The sequence below is a fragment of the Ostrinia nubilalis genome, chromosome Z (assembly GCF_963855985.1).
Source record: "Ostrinia nubilalis chromosome Z, ilOstNubi1.1, whole genome shotgun sequence".
In the NCBI taxonomy this organism is placed as follows: domain Eukaryota; kingdom Metazoa; phylum Arthropoda; class Insecta; order Lepidoptera; family Crambidae; genus Ostrinia; species Ostrinia nubilalis.
Window position 1 is genome coordinate 19,455,732 of NC_087119.1, and position 14,025 is coordinate 19,469,756.

At 34.9% G+C, this 14,025-nt stretch overlaps 1 protein-coding gene across 1 annotated transcript in view; it reads right to left on the minus strand.

Annotated features, from left to right (window-relative positions):
- The window catches only part of LOC135086788 (beta-alanyl-dopamine/carcinine hydrolase), a 72,570-nt gene that overhangs the window by 58,030 nt on the left and 515 nt on the right, over positions 1-14,025 (minus strand). The window lies entirely within an intron of this gene.

Here is a 14,025-nt window from a genome sequence, read left to right on the forward strand (position 1 = left end):
AAAGGCTGCGCTTCCAATGCTCGTTATTCAGGCGTCACTAGTAACCAGACGGTGTCCTCCGTTCCAATTAGTGTCGTGCCAGACCGCAGGTTACCTAGCCGGAGCCCAAGCCGCAGGCTTTTCACTGCTCGCCGTTCTTCCTCTAGCTGACGTCATCTTTAATGCAAGCGCAACGCAAGGTAGCCCTCCTCACTAATTGGGTAGTTAACACCAATAAAGATAATAATTCCAAGCACAAACATCTTTAAAACACTTCAATCTAACTCTACAAATCGAGTTGGTTTTCAATGTGCTGTATTGTATATTTAATTTTAGTTGCTTGAAATTTATTAGTTAACTAGCTGACCCGGCGAACTTTGTTCCGCCTTAATGGCAATAAATAAGCAGACTTTTTTTTTTAATTTCGAACGGGATAAAAAGTATCCTATGTCCTTCTCCTGGCTCTAAACTACCTCCCTGACAATTTTCAGCTAAATCGGTTCAGCCGTTCTCGAGTTATAAGTGGAGTAACTAACACGACTTTCTTTTATATATATACTAGCTGACCCGGCGAACTTTGTTCCGCCTTAATGGCAATAAATAAGCAGACTTTTTTTTATTTCGAACGGGATAAAAAGTATCCTATGTCCTTCTCCTGGCTCTAAACTACCTCCCTAACAATTTTCAGCTAAATCGGTTCAGCCGTTCTTGAGTTATAAGTGGAGTAACTAACACGACTTTCTTTTATATATATAGAAGATCATTGGAGTTGGGAGAAGTGAGACGTCATATTCGTAAAATTGCAATACTAATAAGGGATTGGTGGGTTTTGACAGGTCATAAAACCGATGTAAAATTGACTGATTGACTAAAATCAGACGTTACTACATAGTTTAAACGGCACCATGTAAATACCATGCTTATAAATAAGTTCACGCTAATTTTCGTATTAACTGTAGCAATCCTCACGTATAAACAGGCCTACTTAATTTGCATTCCTTAAGTTTTGAGTGTAATTGTTAAAGACATTAAGAATTCATTACCGATCGTTATAAATAAGGATGTCTAATTGGCCTTAAACTGTTTGTAAACTGTTGAAACAGAATATATCTGTTTCATACGTTGAATAATAACGTCATTCGAAGAAAACAGGCATATTTAGTTAGTACAGGAATATTTTTTGTTGAATTTACTTCAATATACATAGACTACCTGTGCCCGCACATTTTTCTTGACTGCTCAGCCCCTAATATTGGCTTTAGGGTGATGTTGTATAGCCTAAAGCCTTCCTTGATAATGGGTTAGCCGGCACTAAACTATTTTTTCAAATCGGACCTGTAATTTCTGAGAATAGTGTTCAAGCAAACTAACAAACAATTTTGTAATATTGTATATGTGGATCCGTGGGCAGGGCAATACTACAACGAAAATTTGTCTAATTATCTCTCAAGGCCAGACCAAATAATTTATTTGGTTGTCCGTAAGTTGAAACTTCCTTGATAAAGTAGGACGTTGGACATCTGAGTGACTTGTGGGGTCTAAGTTTGTGACATAATTATGTTATTATAGAGACGGACGGTACAGACGGAGGTAAATTGCCTCCCAATATTGTCCAAGGAGAGTGAAATGTTCTATACCGACCATACCACTATCTCCATATCGTAAGCTATCACTATGTAGCTATTACAATTTAATTCGTTTAATAATTTTAATTTCCATATAATGGTGACAGAAAAATTTTCTATCACATCATCATTTCAGCCACAAGACGTCCAGTGCCGAACTAGGCCTCCCCCAATGTAGCGGCCTGCCTCCAGCCTATCACATTTTATCATTAATCTCACCATTTTGAAGCAGAAAGATACTTATACAATGTCTCTATCGAAGACTATCTTACTAAAGACTCCATGTAAAATTATCATTCTGTGATATTACTGCGTCGTAGCAGATTGTTTTTATCACAGGCCACGGCCTCTATTACGAGTACTGTGAAAACCACAAACAAGAAAAAAAAAACGTTGACGTACGTCAACTGTAAACCCAAGGACAAACTATGGTACCGACGACTGCAAGTCAAGTTAACTGTGGCATTTATGTAGTTGAAATAAGGACGATTTAGTAAGAAAATGTACAGGCTGATGCTGTCTGTACAATAGTTAAATCGCAGTGTTTTGATTATTATGAGAGCGGCCTGGGTGGTTCATTTATCATTAGATTATTTTTATTCACAACGCGGATATCTCACCTATGGTAAGTGATGATCAGGTCGAAGGTAGAAGCGAGCTTATACACGGCCGATGGGGCAGCAAGGTTCTGGAGTGGAGGCCACGTATCGGAAAATTCAGCGTGGGCGTCCACTCACAAGCTTGATAGACCAGAGGTGGAATTGTGTAAAGCAATCGTAATCATAGGTATTAAATTTTTAGCGTTAAGAGTCGCATCTCAAACTAATTTGAAAATTATAAATAACTTGAAAAAATCGAACTGCCTAAGGCGGGAATTGAACCAGGGTTCATCCAGTGTCTAAGTAGCTCAGTTGGAAGAGCAGTCGCCCGGCAAGCGGAAGGTCGTGGGTTCAATTCCCGCCTTAGGCAGTTCGATTTTTTCAAGTTATTATTCTGTCAAATTCTTTGTTTAACTGACTTTATCGTACGTTATGAACTGTCAAATGATTACAATTGCTTTACACAATTCCACCTCAGATCATAAAGGTAGCGGAAGGCGCTGGATGCAGGCCGCTACCAACCGGGCGATGTGGAAATCATTTTAGGAGGCCTATGTTCAGCATAGGTCCTGAAATGATGGTCATGGTGATGATGACAAAAAGGTGAATGTACATTGTACACCATTCAACTTCAGACTGAATTAAAAAGAAAAATACTTGTCTGAAACATGGACCTATAAAAAAAGGCGGACGGAACTCGCGCTACAACAAAACTGTGACGCAAAATTTTGGCGTTTGTCTATTGTGTGAGTGAATTTAGGGATGCCATGTTAGCCAAAACATTTTACCCATTTATTTTAAGAAAATCATAGATCGGCAGATGTTACTTGGAAATGTAGACAGAATTGTTCCGTGCCATTTTAAAAGGATGAAAGGTGTATGCGTTGAGGTAAATTTTCTTACATTGTTTGCAAGTCAGTGTGTCAGGGTATGTACATAATGTGGATCAAAAATGATTCACGCAGTTACAAATTACGAATCTTGTGTACATTATAATCATAATCTTATGCATCATCAATATATTATTATTATCTCTGATAGATTTTTTTTAACATACAACCTGACACTGACTTGCAATCAATGTAAGAAAATTTGAATTTCGCAGTTCCACATTTTTGGGAAGGATCAAATTTGCCCATGAAAATATATCCCATTAAAACACAATTATTATGATAAATTATTTTATTTCCATAGTATGCGTAATACATAACTAAAAAGTCCTAAAATCATTATTAATTTCCCATATTTCGGGTAATTTTCCCACGTAAATAACTGAGAACACTGGTCTTTGACGTATTATTTTTTCGAGCGAATGACGTTTGATTTCAATTAATTTCAATATTTTAATGTCGGGAAATAAGTGATTGGATTATTATTTTGCCTGTGAAATGTGATTCCTTAATTTTTGTTTGTTCGAACAGAACGGTTTTTACACAATTTCATCACACAAGACATGTCGTATTCGTGTTGTTTTTTCGATGCTTAAATGTGTCAACTGTATGAAGTTTGCACTCGAAGTGGTGTAACAGGGTGTGAATGTGTGCGTGCCGGCCTGTAGGTACAGGCAAGCTGGTGTATCCTAATGTCACAGTATTTTGTTGATGAGAATCCGTCCGACTTTTTTTATAGGTCCATGGTCTGAAAGAAATATTTCTGAAGAGATATTAATTTTCCCAGCTTATTGAATTCTCAGGTAAACTATTGAAGATAGCGAAAAGGAACGTCTCTTGCAATCATCAGAGCTTAGTATTTGTAAGTATGGTTGCTTTACTTACGAGTAAGTACCTACTTAATTGAAAACGAGTATTTTCAATCACTGCTATATCACATTCAATAAATTAAACTTGGGTTTTCATTGGAGGCAATTGGATTGAAAACGTAACAACCTCTTTAGTCATTCACATTTGAAACTTGGCTGGTTACAACGACTTTAAAAAAAGTTTAGCTTCATAAAGGTATTGTAATAGTTTTTTTCGACTAGTCCTACCAAATGAAGTTGGTAGATGCCGCTTGAATTACTAAGGCTGGGTTGCACCATCTTACTTTAACTTTGACAAACTTCAAAAATCTGTCAAAATCCATACAAAAAGCACCGGTTATCGTCAAAGTTACGGTCAAAGTTGGGTGGTGCAACCCAGCCTTATACTCTTTCCCTCTTATTAAAGTTACATTCTAGTTTAACTCTGGTTTAAGTTGACATTTAGTATGGAAATTCCATTTAAATCCAGTGTTCATCCCAGGTGTAACTTTTTATAAAGGGGGTTTTTGTTTTGTTTTATTGATTTAAATATTCTTCACGAGTGTTGGCGGACGTCTGAGGTGGATAAAGGCACAATGAAGTAAGTGAGTATGCCCCTCATAAGCACAGTTTATGGTATTAAATATTTTTAGCGACATAATGACAACAAATAAATTAGTAGTTTAAAAATTAAAAACACGTTTTTTAGACTATTAATTTTTATTATAGAACAACACTTAGGTATTCAAAAAGGTTATTCGAATTGCTATATTTAAAGTTGGCAACCTTAATGCAACCGTCTGTAAGAAGCCTAATAAAAACGCATTCAACTGCATGAGTTGATTACGTATTATCATGCAATTTGTGTAATTAGTTATCAGCTTCAATTTAGGCCAGTTGTATTGGTTAGTCCACTTGTGTATTGTTTAGGTTTTAAAAAGATGATACGTGTATACGTGATAAGAAGGAACTACATACGCCCGGTGGGTTGAGTTGTCGTGGGTCGAATACGGAATAACCCGTCCGTGGGATTCACAAACGATGCTTGCTTAAGTGAAGCAGCAAATCGAATGCACAGCGTTGAATAGAGCTCTGTGATTGGTTCGTATGTCACCCTGTGCGTCCACGAGCCCTCATAGTAATGTTTGTAAATACGGGCGTTAGTATGTACATTAACGTCAGTAGAGTAGTAAACGTATTTGTTATTAACATAATAGTGTATTTTTATTTGTGACACTCGTGATAATCGTGACACTCGTGTAGTGTAGACAATTTGAAAGAAAACTAAGCGGTGTGGTTTGAGATAATATCAGGCCTGTTCATATCCGCAAGTTTACATCGAAAACAAAACACGCACGATGGCCCCCTACAGGATTACTATTCGACAAGGCCTCACAGTACCTATTTGACTGCTATCAGCAACTTGAATAAGTCGAACTGCCTACGGGGATCGAACCCACGACCTTTCGCTTACAGATTCGATTCTCATTTAAGCGGTTCAATTTTTTCTAGTCTATACTAATATTATAAAGAGGTAAAGTTTGTGTGTTTGTATATTTGTTAAATTGTAAGGGGTAATCTCGGGATCTACTGAACCGATTTTAAAAGTTTTTTCACAAATAGAAAGCCACATTATTGCTGAGTGCCAAATGTACAGAAAGTTATTAAGGCTGGGTTGCACCACCTAACTTTAACGTGATTTTAACGATAAATGGCGATTTTTGTATGGAGTATGATAGATTTTTGCCGTTTGAAGTTCACTTTAATCTTCGTACTTGTTGAAGTGTTCAATTTTGATTTTATTTATTAAAATGCTTAGTAGGAATTGGATAAAGATTAACATAAATAAAGAAAAAATAATAATTAAACACCTGTCATTTGTTTAATAAATGGTCTTTGTTTTTTAATGGTCCATTGTAATAATTGTTACTTTTTTATTACATTGTAATAATATTGTTACTTATTACAATAATAATAATTTGTTCATAAAATGTGTGTTGCCAAACAAAAGAAATTTAATGTCTTTTTAATGTCGGCGAAATAATCAATTATATTTTTTACGGAATATTTATATTGTAAATTGTTTTACTTCAATAATAACATTTTAGTTGGGCTATAACTGTCTTTAACTGTCAGTCAGTCACCTCTGAGTTATATATCCAAATATACGTATATATGTGTATATAAAGGTGACTGACTGACTGACTGACATAGTGATTTATCAACGCACAGCCCAAACCACTGGATGGATAGGGCTGAAATTTGGGATGCAGGTAGATGTTATGACATAGGCATCCGATAAGAAAGGATTTTACGAAACTCCACCCCTAAGAGGGTAAAACGGCATCCAAGCGTACGAAGTCGCGGGTTCCGCTAGTATACAATAAGGAGTCACCTTTAGATATAGTAGAGACTTAGAGAGAGAGAGAAGTGTGTAGAAATATTTTTTTGTAGAGTAAAAGGACTCTACACACCAAATCCGCCGACAGCTTTGTGTCGGCGAATTCAAAAGAATCTCTCTATGACTTCTGACAACATATCAAAAGTCGACGACTCATATCGACGGGTCGGTTCAGCAGGCCTAAGATGCGCGCCGTGATAACTTTTATCGACGTCAATTTGTATGGGCAAAATCGATAAAATGGCGTGATAACCGCCTATCACGGCGCGCATCTTAGGCCTACTGGTGTGTAGACTGCCTTAGAATTGAGAAAAGAAACTTGATAATCACCATCAAATAGCTGAAAGCTGCTATCATGCCCTTATTAAGTGGGAAATATAAGTAGGAAATAACGAGTGTTTTTTTTAGAGGTATACAACTTTAAATTGGTTACACTGTTTCTAATGATATTTAATTTGATAGTTGGTGGTACATTTGTGGACAGTATGTTTTGTCATTTCATAGTTAAATAGAATTACTTCAGAACAACTTTTGCAAATTGTGCAAAAATGTATTTGAAAAATCATGGTTCAGTTTTCCATACAAACGTCCATATTACTAACTAATAATAATTTAATCGATGTAATTTTCGTAACTTTTCATTTCTCAGATGAATGATATTAATGTGGCAGAGCTATGGTTTCAACAAGATGGTGTTACCATCAAACCAGCACGCGACACATTCAATTTATTGCGGGAAACATTCGATGAGCGCATAATTTCACGCGATGGATCTCTGAATTTTCCTCCACAATCGGGTGATCTCACACCTTTGGATTATTTTCTCTGGGGACATGTGAAGTCCACTACTACGCAGATAAACTACGGAAATCAATGCCAACATTTGGCCCCAGTTGCTCGAAAAAGAAATTGAAAATTAGACATCTCGATTACGCTACATTTGAGCCAACCGTGGCACCCTTAGGCCCGAAATCATTTTGAAGCATAAATGGCATAAGAATACCTTTTAAACAAAACCATTACCATGTGAATAAAATATAGTTTTATGTATTTTATTTTATTTTAAAGTTCTATACCTCTAAAAAAAACACCCTATACAAGTGGGAACACTATTTCAGGAGTACTCGTAATTGCTGTAATGATCAAAATTGTTTCTTGATCTACAAAAGTGCGTGGTATGTGGTTTGATTATGTATTAATATCATAAAAAGTGATTTGTAAAGTAAGTGAAATTAGGTATATTTTTGACTGACTAGTCCCTGACATGTGATTTTTGATATTCAAATGACCCTAGCACCTGTCACCACTTCATTTGGATAAGGGCCTAGAATTCTTTTAATTAAAAAAAATCCGCTCTTTTAACATTATTAGTAAAATAAATTCAAAATGTCCAATAAAAAAATTCAACAAATCATTATAATATTATTATTTATATAAAAATTATTTTCTTTTTAAATTATGCGAACATTCAAAGATTAAAATAAAAACTCCTTATAAGATCTACTTATTCAATATTTTTCTTAAAATTCAAATACATATATTTTTCATAGTATAGGTAACCAACACGTCGGATCCAGAAACAATAAAAAGCATGTCAAATTAATCTGGCACAGCGATAATTAGTATTTTGATTATTTTTTATTTATTACATTTTTTTCTTGCTATGCAATGTTATCAATATTGTTTTTTAAACTATAAGTTTTCGAAGTGCACAAATTAAACACTCCTCAAATTTAAACATTTTGCATTAAATTAATTACCATTTAACACTAGATTTAATTAAACAAAACTGCAAAATGACTCACCGAAAATTAGCACATGTAACACCAAACACCTCATAAACGTTGCCATGTTGACCCGCACACTATGGCCTTTAATTAAGTAATAGAGTTCTGCGCTAGCACATCCGTCCAACACTACACATACTGTATAATAACGCCAGAGGTTTTATATCGGATTAATACCTTTAGGTTGGATCGCACAATATCCCGTTAACTGTAACCAGTGTAAGTGACACAAGGAAAGTGACCAAAAAGATGCGTAATTGGTTAATTGTGCTAAACTTTCTCGGAACTTTTGAATACCTTAATAAAACGCGATTCGATTTCGGAACTGGTTCAAGATTTTTGTCAACCTTTTCAACCAAATGATAACTAGTTTTGGGTTATTTGTAACTTTGTTTATCTTCTACTGGATGTTCATAGATTACCATTAGAATTTATTGTTTGTTTTTATTGCTGATAAAATATTTTTTTTGGTAACTTGTTGAAGAGCAGAGTTAATGAGAAGATAAGAATTGAGTACGCAAGTACCATATTCTTTCGTGGTACTTGCGTACTCAATTCTTCGACTTTTAGGAACGATTTTCCTCCAGTGATAAAGATAAACGTGTAAATAATATTTACTTTACTTATCCACCTAAATAAAAAGTGATAACATGAACGTTATGCGCATTTACTATGGGAAGTTGATGCAGTGAAATTAGTAAACACTTGGCAGTAAAATTGTGAAGAAATTACCAAAGCACGCAATACTGAATATCTTTAGGTATAATGTATGTGATTGATTATCTAGTCAAAGATCAACTTTGAAAAATTGTGAAAATGTAGTTTCACAATTGGACACCATTTAGCATAATTTATAGTTATGAAGGAAGCCCAATAAAATTATATAGTGTCAAAAAACTTTAATATTTCATAGATATTGCCTGAGGTGGGAATCAAAGCCCAGACCCTCGCTTGCAGACTTTTCAAGTTATTTAAAATTTAACAGTTTAGTTTTTTCAAATTAATCAATAAACATAGAGTCGAACCAGTTGGTGAATAAGTCTGACGTCATAAGTTTCTATTTCCACACAAAATGAGGGAAATCGCGTTCGGACTGCTTTAAAAAGTAAGTTAATTGATTGGTGGTGTAAAATATTAAATTCATAGGCTTGATGACAGAGAAAAAACATAATAATGTTCAAAAACTTGCTTGGAAATATGTTACGTCTTTCCGACTTTCTCGCGTTCAAGCTTGTTAAAATATCTTTATGGCTGAATTTTGTTTGCATCAAAATAAGTAGGTATCCATGTTTTTTCCGATTTTTTGCTAAATTATTAATTATTTATCATTAACATCCGTTCCGCAGTTTTTGCATGTGCAGGTGAACCATCCATCCACCTATTTAGATTAGTTTCAGTAATTAAATTAATTAATTTATTTTCGTATTTAAAATAAGTAGGAAGTCAAGTAGTTAAGACGCCAAGGACGGGCCCTTTTGTCTACTGCGATAATTAGACCATTCGCAAGCGCTAACTAGCTATTTAAATATTTTACTACAGTAATTTAGTCAAGGTAAGATAAGAGACAATTCGTTAACAAACATCATTTTAGGGACATAAAAATAATTTGAAAACAGGCCGTTGTAGTCAATGCAAAGGTCGGCCGTTTGGTGTAGTGGTTCACAACGCACTACTGTGCCAAGATCGCGGGTCGATTCCCGCACGGTATAAACATTTGTGAGCATGTCATTGTCCTGAAGCAGTGGTAGGGTTAATAATAAGACGTGTAAAAGTGCTTTTTAAAAGCCTATTTGCAAAAAGAAATGAGTTTGATGAGTTTTTATGATTTTTAGCATGAACATATTTTGTTTGTATTGGTCTGGGTGTTTTCCATCTATAATATGTACGAGTATATGTATTTACAAAAATAAAGTATTATTTAGTGCATTCTGTTATTTAGTACCGGATAGGATATTTATTTATACACAGCAATTATTATGAACCCGTGAGCAAACTGCCCCCCTAGACAAAACGCACTTTTTGATCGAATCGAAAATCGAATCCGTCAAAACTCCATACAAAAAAGGGGCTTTTCGACCACTTTTCGACTGGTTTGCGATTATAATTTGCACTTTGTCTAGACCCACTGTAGACATTAGAAATCGATGGCGATTCTTACCTCATTATACTATTAAAATCTGACATGACAATTGTTTTTCTTTTAGGTGTAAACTATGTCAAAGACAACCGGTCATCCAAAGATAATGTAGTTCGATGTCTACTATGTTTGTCGTTAATAGCCTAAGTTAATAACTAGTCATTGTATATTTTTAGGGAAAGTACTACCACTCGTCAACTAATTTGAATATACGAGTAGGTACTCGTAGTTGGACCCACAAATTATGCTATATGGATTCTTTGTTAAGTAATGCTCACTTTAGTTTCTTCTTTCTTTCTGTTATTTTACCTATGTGATTCCGTAATGTCCACGTAGGCTGGTACCTTTTTAGGGTTCCATAGTCCTGACAAGGAACCCTTCTTAATTCTGTTTGATGAATCAATGTTTATTTCTTTCTTTTTCTCTTTAAGTGATATCCATTGAAATTTCCCTCAGCATAATGCGTGACCCACGGTGAAGAAGGCCCCGACGCTAGTTTTCAGTGTTTCAGTTAATATTTTTTATTAATATTAATCCTTGGCACTTTAAAAACACTGTTGGTCATAATGATGACTTAATTATCTCGTTAATAGAACCAATTCAATGATTTAAGTACATGTAACAGGTCAAAGTCACTTCCGAGTATCAATGTCACGTTATGATAATACATTATTTTTACATCACGTTAACTGAAAACAAAATAATATATGACCAGTTTTTGTTTTTAAAGTTGTAAGTAAACAATATTTAATTTTATGTAAAGTTACTTTACAAAGTAATGTTTATGAAAAACTGGTTAGACAGATAATAATTAACTTGTTGTAACTTCATGTTCCGGCTCTAATACAAAATGGTGGACATTTTTACGAATTAGAGCGCATTAGTTCCTACATTTTTCATTCTGTTTGTCGTAATTTTAAAAATATTTTGTTCTTCTTTGAAATTGCCTACTGTTGGAAGATTTAGACAGTTTTCATACTAGGGCGACAGAAGAGCGACAGCAATGCGGCAGCGGCGTTTTTAAGAGTATAATGTAAAGGCAGGCATTCGCTGTCATACATGTAGTTAGGTAGTATGACATTATCAGCAGCGCGTCTATCGCGCGTTTGCCGTGCTGTTAAAGTCGCCTAAATGTGAAAGTGCTCTTATAACATTTTGATAAAATTATTTTGAATACTAAGTTGATGTAGCCCAGAAAACTGGCAAGACGTAGGACGTACGAAGTTCCAAAGGGGAACTTTTCTGGACTGCTCGTAGCTAATTAAGTTCAGATGTAAGTTTTATGCAGGCTACTAGGGGCTGCTCTCGCTGAAATTCTACGGAAGATATGTAAATGCAAAGTGAAGATTCATAAGTTTAATGAATAGAGATGCAGCTAAAGAAATATTTGTGAACTTATATTACTTTGTATCTGAAATCCAAAACTAATTAATTAGTAAATTTATCAAAGCGAACTGCTGTAAAGACGAACCGCTTACATACTCGTACTGGATCTAGTGGTAAATCGCGAATTTTGAGATAGATTTTAGTCTAGAATAGCATACCGGCTACTTTTGTGGAATTAATATTATAAATGCGAACTAACTCCGTGTCTGTCTGTTACCCATTCAGGCACACTTTGGTGTAGAAATAGTAGGAAGCGAGGTTTTCGCTCGCAGTGTTTCTGTGACCGAGCCATGCGGGCGAAGCCACGAGCAGAAGTTAGTACATATCCATATACTTAGTAAACCACCAAACAGCATGTAGGAAGGACCGCACGTTAAACGTAATCTTACGTCTTCAGATCATTAAAGGAAAATATTGAACGATGAGAACAATAGAACGAGTTTGTTCAATTTTATTTTCTAACAAGTTTTGTTAATTGGGTCTTAAGGAGCCCGTACTTTGTTGTATTAATGATTTTTTGGATAAGTATTTTATGTAACGCTTACGTAAATGGTGTAAATAAATCAATTCCTCTACTCTATAGTTACGATAAATGTACTGGCCCTTGGCCCAGTTGTGCAATTAAGTAATTAAAATTATCACTGATAACGTACTGATATAGAACATCAACAAACCTTTAAGATAATTAAGATCATAGTAATAAGACGTCTATGCAGTATTTGTTCTTATTATCTCAATGCACACATTGCAGGAATAAAAATGATAAGTTTATTTTTCTAGCTTGTAATAATCATAGTGCTCTGATAATTTTATCATAATTCCAAGAAAATGTTCGCAATGAAAACTGATTTTTCTTGTCCTTGTTCATTATACAGGGTGTTACTTTGCATTCTTGCCATATTTACAGAGGTAACTATATTACTGATACTGAACACAAATCCGTTAAAAAATAATGCCCGAAAATTTTGATTTTTAATTTTGAATATTTTATTTTATCGACAATCTGTTAAACACATCACTAACTATCGTAACGCATGCACATCACTTGTTAGCGATGGCGATGGAGACTTTTTTACTTTTTATTGTATTTTTAAATATCTATTGCAATCTATTGTCTTTAAAATGTCTTTTTGACACTTTTGTAAAAAACTGAGAAATCCGTCAATCACAAATCTCGTTATAAATAATACAAAAATGACTGAAGTGTATTCAAACAACGAATAATTTAATCAAAATGGTGCTTGGAGTGTCTGCAAGACGTCTTAAACGAAATGCTTCATGACGTACCCTTAGTGTTACACCAAATGCTCTACTACCAGCAGGATGGTGCTCTCCCACAATAAGGACGTCAAGTGCGCGAATAATACGTTTGGTGAACAGTGAATTGGACGAGGGGGTCCAGTAGCTTGGCCACCACGATCCTCGGACCTAACACCAATGGACTATTATTTTTGGAGTGACTTGAAACGACCTGGTATGCGCAGAAGAGATAAAAAGTGTAAACGTGTTACGTGAAAGGATTGATTCAGCGAAACTGTGAGACAAAACGTTTATGTGTTGCGAAAACTAAAGCAAAATACCTACGCTTCGCCGTGCTAGACTGTGCCTTCATCAGAACGGAGGACACTTTGAACACTTGCTTCGCAGTACGTAAACTTTGTAAGTAGGAACTCATAAATAAATAATTAATTGTGAATAAGGTGATTTCATTTCATACTTAATTTATGAATTTGTAAAAATAGGGAACAATGTTATAAATTAATTAAAAGCCTAATAATTATTACGTATTTTTGACGGTCCTAAGCCCGTAAAGTAGAAACAGAGTAGAAAGGAAAATCTAAAATCAACTGAAGAGTATTTTAAAATAATTATTATGACTGGATAAAAAGGCTGGTACCCAGAGCCATAAAACATCACAGATTAATAAGAACTAGGCCACGCCCACTAGGTTTATTCCACCTTGCACCTGTAGAAAGTGCGAGACAAAATTGGTTTATTCCAATTTGTACTGCAAAACCAAAGTTACTAAAAACTCAGTGTACTTTGTTTATGGGAGTCTCTTGTTTATCTTAAATAATAGGTATTGTTCCCTACTTTTATATCTGTGAATATGGCAAGAATGCAAAGTAACACGGTGTATTATACTTATTACTACCACGCAAAAGTTTCTTTAAACTTCTACGAACAATAATTGAGTGCTGAAACTGAAACGAACTCGTCGTTTAGTTCCAGTTTCGTAGAGCTGCAGTTTCACGATACGTTTGTGATACAATCACCACAGCCAAAAACTCATACGTATAACTATACACAGTAAGCCACGACTAATTTTAGTTTCGTCTCTCAAAATAGCTACATATTTACGCCGAAGCGAAA